Genomic DNA, 10,648 nt, shown 5'->3' with positions numbered 1-10,648 from the left:
TTGAAAGTAAAGTTGGATAAGCAAAAAAATTTCAGTTGATTCCCACTAAATCAAGACCATCCAGGTACTCTGGTATTAAATCACATTAATTATCAGTAAAATAATGTTTGTGAACAAGTATGCAACTCAGTGCAATGCACTGCATGAATGTGCCTGAAGACTGAAAACAGAGACTCTGTGGGTCACTTCCCATCCCTTCTTATTACAGGAAATAATCCTTTCATAACTGTGCCAAACTTTATCTCAATGTGAATTAAATTGCTACCTGTCTTCTTTCCTGCTGAATAGCAGTTGTGAGGTCTGGTTCTGTGATGTCTCCTGGCTTCCAGCATATCGGACTGTGGCAAATCTAGACATGTGGTTTTCTGGCAACATTTTCCTCTAGCTTATGTAGCTCTTCTGCCCACCTGTTATCTATGACAGCCACATGTGGCATCTAATAAAGACTTGTCTTACTCAGTCTGTGTTTTGACTAAGCTAGATGGTCTTTTTCAATCTCTTCTTCAGCTACCTTGTTTTCAGAATGAAGTTTTCTGTACAAGTTTTTACCAGTGCAAATAGCACGTTCCGTATAAGGTCTCACTAGGGCTTTATCAGAATGACATTTATGCTTCTGTAGCTTTTCTGAGAGTAACCTGAATGGTAGATACATCTTCCTGCATTTACCCTTTTCAAGGCTACATTGCATTGTGGGCTTAGTCACAGAATTAATACTTATCTTAGGATTGGTTAACTATTTATCTTCCATCTTGTTTCTATTGGATGACTGCATGGTTTAAGAATTTCTGTTACTGGTAACAGTCAGTACTGTTATCAGCATCCTTAAGATTATCTTTTTGCCTCTGTTGATGGTACTTCCCACATCTGTGATCCAAAGATGTTAGTACTACATCTAATGTAGTAGAACTGAAATGAAACAAAGCTCCATTGCTAACCTCTTTGCCCATTTCCCCCTCACTGTCTTACCGACTTGTCCTCTCTTTTAATCTATTCCTTGTTATACCTTTTGTTAGTAAGCCTTGAAATTACTAAAATAATTTTTGTTGATCTCCATTGTCTCTACTTTATAATTTTCCTGTATAATACCACATATAATTCAAATAGATTAGGCTTACTCCATTTATTTTTCTTCAGAAATATTACCTGACTTGGATTACTGCGTCCAGTTCTGGAGCCCCTAACATAAGAAGGACATGGACCAGTTGGAGAGGGTTCAGATGGGGGCCATGAAGATGATCAGGGGGCTGAAGCACCTCTCCTATGAGGACAGGCTGAGAGAAACTCTTCAGCGGGGCCTGTAGCAACAGGATGAGGGACAATGGTTTTAAAATAGAGGGAAGCAGCTTCAGACTTAATATAAGGGAAAAAAAATTTTTACACTGAGGGTGGTGGAACACTGGCACAGGTTGCCCAGAGAGACGGTGGATGCTGCATCCTTGAAAACATTCCAGGCCAGGTTGGACGGGGCTCTGAGCAACCTGATCTGGTTGGAGATGTCCCTGCTCCTTGCAGGGTGGGTGGATTGGAGGGCCTTTAAAGGTCCCAAACCATTCTGTGATTCTATGATTAAATAGAGCTGTTTGGCACAATCTCTGTGTTACACATGTTTTTCTGTCAACTAATTTTCCATTGACTTTGGTGCCTTTGTTTAATTTTTTCCTTTAAAATTTGTTTGAAAGCCAGGCATACAGTTATTTTTTCCTTATGTTTAGTGCTATGCTTGTCACTCTAACATCAAATGATACCATCATGGTTTTTGTACTGTTGCAAAAAAATCTCGACTTTGAGACTGCTGATCTGATGAGACAGTTCTTCTAATGTTCTGTAGTTAGGAGGTATGCTGTCTTCAGCATTTACATTGTGAATCTTGTTTTTACTTTGAATGTACTCTTGAAATTCAATTTCAGATCTGCCATAGTGGTTTTCCTGTCATCTTTTCTTTCTCTATTTATACAGATAATGAACTTTTTATTAACAAGTTCTGACTCAAACTGGTAACTTGTTTCTGGCTTCCAAGGCTTACCTTTTAGTTGGTCAGTCTCTTTTGGTGTGTTTTTGTTTGTTTTGGTGTTTTGCTGCTTCTGCATTTATTAATCCAGTTAAATTTGTGGTTATTCCTTTTAAAGGGCTCTCCTCCCTTCCCAGCCCCTCTGCCTTAGGGAATCTGTAGTGAGAGCAAGTTCCACAGGTATTTTAGGGAAGATTCCTTAAATAATCTACACACATAACATAACACTGTTAAATGCTGTGTAAAGTTGATCAATATCTTCATATATATTATTGTAACTGTATGTTGTATATCCGTTTAAGGAAATTATACATCAAGGACAGATTTATTATCTTCAGTCCGTGGACTGGTGTAGCCTGAGGCTCTATCAAAGTCCCTGTCCTGGATTGCCTATGAAATAAAGCCTTTTGGTTAGAGAAATGCAGGATTCTAATAATTATTAATAAGTATTCTATTAATGATATTCTGACTCCGTGAATAAGATTCTTAAGGATTGACTTATTCAGTGGCAGAGCAGTGTTGAAGTTTGCTGTCTCTTTAAACCATCTCCTTTCCTTATCCCACGTTTGGTATCACAGAGAATGACTGTAGCACTGACCTTCTGGTCTGGTCACGTTTCCTGAGTATGTTAGGCAAGGCATAATATAAGTTGTAAATAAATACACTTAAAATGTGAAAAGTCTGATTTCCAGCAAGATTTTCTTTCCTGTTGTTTTAAGCTTTTATTACCTTTCAGCCCCCAGACTTGGCTGTGTACCTGTGTTCAGCTGGGGAAAGGTGCATTTGGTAATTGCATTTTGAGGGTGGGGTATTTTCTCCTGTCAAATTTGTGATGGCTTGGTTGTGCAATCTTTGAGCTATTTTTGACGAAAACAATGGTAGATATTTTTAATTTCCCTCATGCCTTTATACTTGTCTCTAAACCGGTTTTCCAGAAAACTTTTTAAATAAATTCACTAAGTTCTAATGCAGTTTATTAGTTTATCATCTAAACTTTTAACAGTAAGAGTTAAAGATCCTTCAGAATATAAACTTACTGGTGGCAGTATTTGTCCTAAGTTCATACTTTTTTTTTTTTTAGTTAAAAAAAAAAAATCCATCATCCTAGAAAACAAATTTTAATTAAGTTTACTTTTCCTTCCTTCCTCCTCCCTAAAGAGAGAAATTGTTTGATCCTTTTGAGTTTCTTTAACATGTAGCTTCTTGTTTCAGTGATTGTACCATGAAAGAAGAGAATATGCCATCACAAAAAAATGGTGCTATAGTGCAAAAGTTAGCATTGGTTCCTTGACCAAACATCTGCATAAGAAGATGAAGTATGTTGGAAAGGTATCAGTATCAAAGTGGCAGAAAATGATGCGGCATGTTTGGTTTTTTGGTTTTTTGTTTTGTTTTGTTTTTTGTTTGTTTGGGTTTTTTGTGGGTGTTTTTTTTGTTTTGTTTTGTGCTTTTTTGAGAAAGGAAGAATCAACTCTCCATCTCCCTTGTGCTTGGGTCTGGACAATTGAGCTGCTGTTCTTCTGATGATGTGCTTTCAGAAGTGTTCATTAGGAGGTAGCAAGATGCTGAGTTTACTTTTCTTTGTTACCAGGATTTTCAGTTCAGACATACAAAATTATGCTTATGCAGCTGTTGGATGAGGCCATCCTATTAATTGAGGCAATTGTCTTCTGACCTCCCTCTGACCAAAAAGTTGAACAAAGGAATTTACAAGATTAAAGTGCAATGCAGGTTGCTGTTCATCACTGGATCTTAAACCCATTTAGGCTAAAGCCGCTGCAGAGGACAGTAGCTCATTTATAAGCAATGCAGGAAGATTAACTGTAAGAATCAGATACTTTAATCTTCTGCGAGTTAGACTGTCTCCACTGGACATTCTTCTTGAACAGTGCATTCCACAGAAAACTGGTTTAGCTATAACCTAATTCAAGAAGCTTTGCTGACATGGGAGGCTTTGCTGGTAAAACTGGACCAGATGTCAACTTACAGTTGTGAGATTTCACTGGATTAACTGCAATTTAAAAACTAGTTCTTGCTATCTGTGAGGTATTTAGAGCTGTACAGCTGTCACACTTGATGACAAGACAATTTAATGTGTAGCTGGTTGCAGGGCTTGTCCTGGAATGAATACACATTAATTGAAAATCAGCTAAACTGAAACAACTGTGCATAGTAAATAGAGATACTTCATAGAGAACTGAAGAGTATTTATAAAAAAAAATATAAAATAGTTAGCTTATCCATCTTTTAAGGTGTTTTTACAACTTTTTTGATAATGCCAGCTTTTTAAAACAACTTTGTAGTTACAAACATTAATACACAGGCTTCTTGTGGCATATGAATTTATATTTCAATACATAAGCTATGTTAATGTCCAGAAATTGGGAACTTTGCTTAAAATAACTACAAATGTTACCATTTTATTGATTTTTAAAAACAGAGATCTGAGATCTGTGGCCAAAAGCCCCCAAAAGGTGGGACTGGTTGAGTGGGTTGTTGTTTTTTTTTTTTGCGTATCTTACTACAGCCTCTTATTGAATTTGTAGGGAGGAACAATTCAGTTGTATAATACATTAAAATACTTATCTTCTGTCATATTAAGCAAAAAAGAATGTTACAGCTGGCCTTGTCCAGATACTCAAATAATTTCTGGTCAGCTTAATCAAGACTTTGTTGGAAAGCCAGATGAAGGGATTGATGTTAGTTTTGAAGTTTTAGTGGTGTATTGATTTACCAGAGCTGAAAGTGTTAAATTAACAAAAATTTTGCCAAGTCTGGCTGCCATTGCTTTCCTAGTGCAATGATAGACTATCTCCAGATTGTGCATAAGGCTTCCCCCTGTAGCATTTTGTATCTGGCAAAATTCTAGCTGTGGATGTCATGATGGATCAAGTGTGTCCAGTTCCTCTCAGTTAGACTACTCCTTACTTTGTACTTGCCAAAATAGGTTCCTGTCCCTCTGGAATCGTTGTTGAATCAGTACAAGGAGAATCTTAGAAAATTAGATTTAACTTTGACTTAGAAAAACTATTATTTTAGATTGTGTAACAGTATTTTATGCAAAATAACTTCTTCTATCTCTTTACACTGGAGCCATGAGCCTTTTTGTTCAGACTAGTGATTTTGCCTTACATATCATGTTAAAGCAGTAGAGAGATGCATATTTAGAACTGTAATAAATATTCTAGACAGCCTATATAGTATTTCCATTTGTGGTGATGGAATAAGGCTATTGCTTTTATAAATCTCACTATTCAGGAGTACATATGAATAATTCAGTCAGGAGTCTAAGATCTTCGTATATTGCCACCTGCTCGTTATTCAGAAATTCTTGTTACAGTCTGCTGTTGCCCTAGCAACATTCTGAAAATTAGTGTTTCATCTATGAAAAAGCTTTTGTTTATCTAGCAAAGCCCACTATCCAGTGTATATTATTGCAGGATGCATCTCAAGTGGCTACTTCAGGCCCTAGCTCTAGTTGTTTAAAAAATAATCATCTCCTTTTATGTGATATTAACTGAAAGGTGTTGTATGTTTGCATGTGGGATTTTTTTGTGTGTGTGTTTTTTTTTTTTCTTTTAACAAGTAATAGATATTAAATATGGTGCTTAAAGTCCCTTTAGGGTCTGATAATGCCATTATATTGTCTCATTTAGAGATGCTTGACTGTAGAGATATGCAAGAAAGTAAAAATCGCATGTTGACTCCTGGTGTTCTTAGGGTCCCTCTCTGTCTCTCCTACCCCTCTCTCTCCTCCCCTAGTTGACTTTTACATGAAAAGTCAGATCTTGTTTACCCTTAAGCACACTGGGATTTAAAAAGATCTTTCTTTGTGCTGATGAAGTTGGCATCAGCCGAGTTTGGAGTGGGAGTAGGGGTGGTGATAACTAAGTCCTTGAAACTGCTAATGCCACTGCTAACAGAAGTCTCTCACAACTTCAGCTGTCACTGTTTTAGGTTGAACGTACTTAATCTCGCAAGATATACCAACACCATTTCTTTTAGAAGAAAACAAGGACTAAAGCTGATATTCTGGATTTTACTTTTTCAAGAGAGAAAAAAAATTAAAAAACTGTAAAAAAAAAAAAAAATCCAACTTCCCAAATCCTCTCCATTGTCATGAAGTAAGAGAAAAGCTGCAACCCTTTCACTAGCCCCTCTGTTGTATGTGGTTCAGATCCTGCTTCCATGTTGGGGGTTGGACTAGATGACCTTTGAAGGTCCCTTCCAACCCTAACCATTCTATGATTCTATGATTCTATGTTGTATTGTCATTTATTTGGCTGAACCCTACAGTTATGCTCATTCCCTTCTGGATGGGTGGAAGGTAACACATACCTGCTCTGAGGAAAACTTGTTGCTTTTGTCATATCTGATCTGTTGATTTTCAGATTCTGAGTTGTGGAGAGAGTTCTGCTAAATGAGCAAGCTATAGTCAATCTAGAAAAATACTTATTTGTCCAGACTCTTGCATCTCTCTTGGTTTAAACTAATGCATTCCTTTAGTCTTTTGCCTCTGAAGTACTTGAGGATTGGAATTGATGAGATGAGAAGTTTTGTGATTTCTTAGGGATTTTTTTTTTTTGTGCCTGTTTCGTGACATAAACACCTGCTGGCAGCTGTGGCTACCAGTTTGCAACGTTTTAAGAGTATGTGGAACTGCAGAGAGAGAACACAGAAAGAAAGGGCTTCTGACAAGTCAGACTTTCCAGAAGGCTGCTGTAATGTTGTTATTTTCAAGAATTGTCTAGTTTTGGTTTATAGTGATTTTAAGAGCATTTAATCTAGCCATCTAATAACTGGTGGCATAGTAAATGTTCAGTTGTGGGAAAGGACAAGGAACAATTGAAGTAAGAAATGTGGAATTACAACTGAATTGCTCATCGTGTTTCTAGCTGAAGCCTCCTCTTTGCCTCTTTTCTTGCTTTTAGGCACCTGGCACTGAAGCCCTGTTCTGGTGTTCATAGTTGTTTAGAATTCTTTGGGATGATAACACAATTTGTTGTGCTATCCAAACATGGAATTTCACAAACATGAGAGAAGGTTTATTGTTTGAGGGTTTGTTATTTTGGGGGTAGGCGTTATTATTTGGGAACTTCTATTTCAGCTGTCCCTAGCGGAAAATAACACTGGTTTAGAATAAACAGTTTCTTACAGTTCTCTATTCTCATTTCTGGGTTCACAAAACTACTGGTCATTGGGACTTTTTGCTGGAATGGACAAAAACTTAGCATTATTTGTTGCTTGATGTCTCTACCAAAAAAAAAAAAAAAAAAATCAATTTTGCACCGCCTCAACATTCCCCTCCCCTGCATAGTGTGACAGCTCTGTATGTATTGCTCATGAGGTTTGGACGGCATGGCTTCAAAATTGGTACGTTCTAAAGAATGATTATTTGCATATCACATACCTTATGGAGAGCAGGTTTTGTTATGAAAAAAAAACTGAGGGGGGAAAGGGAAAAACATATCCGGTGAGACAACCCGGGTTTATTCTGAGTGTTGGTACTTAAGGCAGATCTTGTGATTTTAAAAATTTTCTGTTCTGCATCTGGAACCTTCATGTGCCTGGATCACTATGTCAGTCCTCTTACTGGGTCGCTTACAGGGAAGCCCAGAAAAAAGTTGTCAGAGATGTTACTTTTTGTTCAGACTGTTGCTTTTTCATTAAAACAAAACAAAACAAACCCAAAATACAATGAATCTCATGTGTCTGAGAGGATATTGGAGTATATTGGCTTTGCTTTCAGGCAGCTAAGATAATCTTAAACTCCAAGCTGCAAGTGAGTAGCTTAATTTTATGCTTAGCTGATGCCTGACATTTGGATGAGACTGTATAAAAGCAGAATGTCTAGAACAGTCTGAGTTTAAACTGCAGTTCAGGAAAAAGTTAAGATACGAATGCAAAACTAGATGTAGTGTTTTCTTTAGGTTTGCATGCATCTTGAGACTAAACTTGTAATTATTTTAATTTTTTAAATTTTATTTTTATCGGCAATGAAGTAGGTTAGGTCATTTGTGGAGAAAATGTGACGGTTTTGATAGGATTATAGACCCATTTTGTAGAAGTAACAGTGACTGCGAATGTTCAGTAATAGGAACAGCTGGGAGTGGAAGGACAGAGAATACAGTGACTGAACGTGTCTGACAAAACTAAGGAACTGGTCTTTGGTCCGGCTTTGTGATATATTCACTCTTGTTTAGCATGAGGCATTTCTCTGTTGTTTGCTTGAACTGCAGTACTTGTAAAGAGATTTTTAGTCTTGAAATCTGTGAATGCTGGAAGTATTTTTTTCAGCTGTTACTCTAGAATTTTAAAGTAACAATAAGTAGTCTTTCGTCAGCATCAACCCTAGATACGGACCCACCACTTCCTCATTTGGTATCCATTCTCCAGAAGGCATTTGAAATGTAATAGCCTTTAGTCCTTAAGACTAACTTTGCACAGTCAATGTTTTGGGATTGTTTAAATTTAGGGCTTTAGCTTAAGGTCTGCCATATTTAGTTCTGAACAACACTTTCCTGCTGTCTAGTAACTATAGCTAATTGGTGACTAGTTTCTAAACAGCAGTAAAATTTTTTCATTTGTACTGGTAAAAATGAGGATATATTTCACTTCTTGGAACAAAAATAAAACCACCAGAGAAAGATGTTTATTTTAGCTTCATCACTATACTGTCTAAACTGCTTATGTTGCAAAGGAATGAAATTGCAGTGCTTGAGGGTTTGTGCTTTCTTGGAAGTGAGAGGTTTTTATAGGGAGATTATATGAACTAAATACAGAATAGGCATTCATGACCAATCTGGAGTTATGTAATTTCTGTAACGGTAGAGATAAAGATATTTTTGTTCAATCAAATGTTGAAGACTTATTAGCAGTTCAGAAGAGGCAAACTTAAAATTAGTCACGTGGATTAAACACGGTGTGGTCAGAAGATGGCTTCCTGTGGCCCTTCTGTTAAGCTCATGTAGATCGGCCAAACATTCCTTATGTTGCTAGATGTCTCCCTTTCTCTTGTAACTGAGAAAAGCTGCTCGATTTCCTTTAGGTTTATAGATAAACTTAATTTTGGAATTGTGATAAGTAGTCTACTTAACAAAGTATCCCATTCTAGGTTTTGTTTTGTTTTGTTTTTTTTCCCCTAGGCTTTTTCTTAAATGTCTTTTGGTTGGTCCAGAAGCTTGCTTTTTAGCTTGTTCTTTGAGTCTTCAAAGAACTAATTTTCTTTCTCTTCCTTTGTTCATTCTTTTAAAAGGAAAGGCTGTTGTTAAACATTTCACCTTGTTAGCTGTGTGCTTCCTCCTCCAGGAGTTTGTGTCCTGAAAATGTACAGGCCCCTAAATCTCGCTGTGAGTTGTCTGGGAGAATATAGAGCCCTTGTGCCTCAAGTGACTGGGTGTTGCAGAGGTAGTAACACCTGCTGCCAAAGTATATTTATGTAACAGAGCATACTAATTTTTTTTTGGTCAGTTCAGATTTCTGTCTGTTCAATACTCCTGTTCAAGTTTTAAAGAAAATTTCATTCAGGGCACTCTGGCTTCCTCTCTTCTGTGAGTCAGAGACTGGGGGCGTTTGCTGATGCACTTTGGCTACTTAAAGTTGTGTTATTTTGCGATGAGTTTTTTTTTTTTAAAAAAAAAAGTGAAGATATTAATTTTCACAATCACTCATGTTGAGGTTTTCAGTACAATTATCATAGAGGGTATTGTTTTGTCAGGAAAATTATTTTGAAGTGGTTGTGGCTGTGCTGCGTACTTTTTTTTTTTTTTTCCCTTGAGCGAGCCTAGAGAATCCTTCCTCCTTTAGCAAGCATCTGATTGCTTTCTAGACTGTTTTTAATTTGCCTCTTGAATATCTGTCTTATATGCTTGATATGTAGTATTGCTTTGAAATTTAAATTGAATTGAAACTTTACATTTGCATATCTGTTTCTGATCTCTTAATGCCTATTCTGTTAGATAGTGTTTCAGCAAATGTAATTGTGTGTGTTTGATAAGAGATATAATTTACACATGTTCCAAGTTGAAGATCCACTAAGGGTTGCAGATGCAATTGTAAACTAGCCCTGATTGCTCCAACTCCTATTTTGAGGATATAAGTTGTTATTTATCTTAAGTATATTAATTCTGTCTTGTCTCATTTAAGAGAAACGTTAAAGCAGAATTTTTACAATACTTGGTTCAAATTATTTTCCTTTTTCACATACATAAACAGGTTATTTCTATATTCATTTACACATAGTTGCATTTGGCATCATCTCTGTATAAAAGCATTTGTAGAGCTGTAGACACAACATCAAACAGACATTTATATGGTACATTTCCTAGGCTGGAATATTTCAAGTAACTACTGTTTCCTGTCAAAATCCTCTTTTTTAATGCTAAGCACAGAAGCCTTGAAGACTATATTAATATTAAGCTAAAAATTATTTCTCCTCTCAAGGAAAACTTTGTTGTAGGCATTGGTGGTTTGGCTGTTTCAGTGTAGCGGTTGTAGAGAAGCCTCCTGTGAAGGAATTGATATTATAATAACTAGACCCACATTTTGGGATCTTCCACCTCAGATTGCCTCTTTTTTTTTTCTTTGTATTATTTTTTTATTTTTTTCCTTCCCCTCACTTCAGCCGTCTTTTCCCATTTC

Source organism: Chlamydotis macqueenii, chromosome 6, assembly GCF_036417535.1.
Source record: "Chlamydotis macqueenii isolate bChlMac1 chromosome 6, bChlMac1.mat, whole genome shotgun sequence".
Lineage (NCBI taxonomy): Eukaryota > Metazoa > Chordata > Aves > Otidiformes > Otididae > Chlamydotis > Chlamydotis macqueenii.
This window is presented reverse-complemented; position numbering follows the sequence as displayed.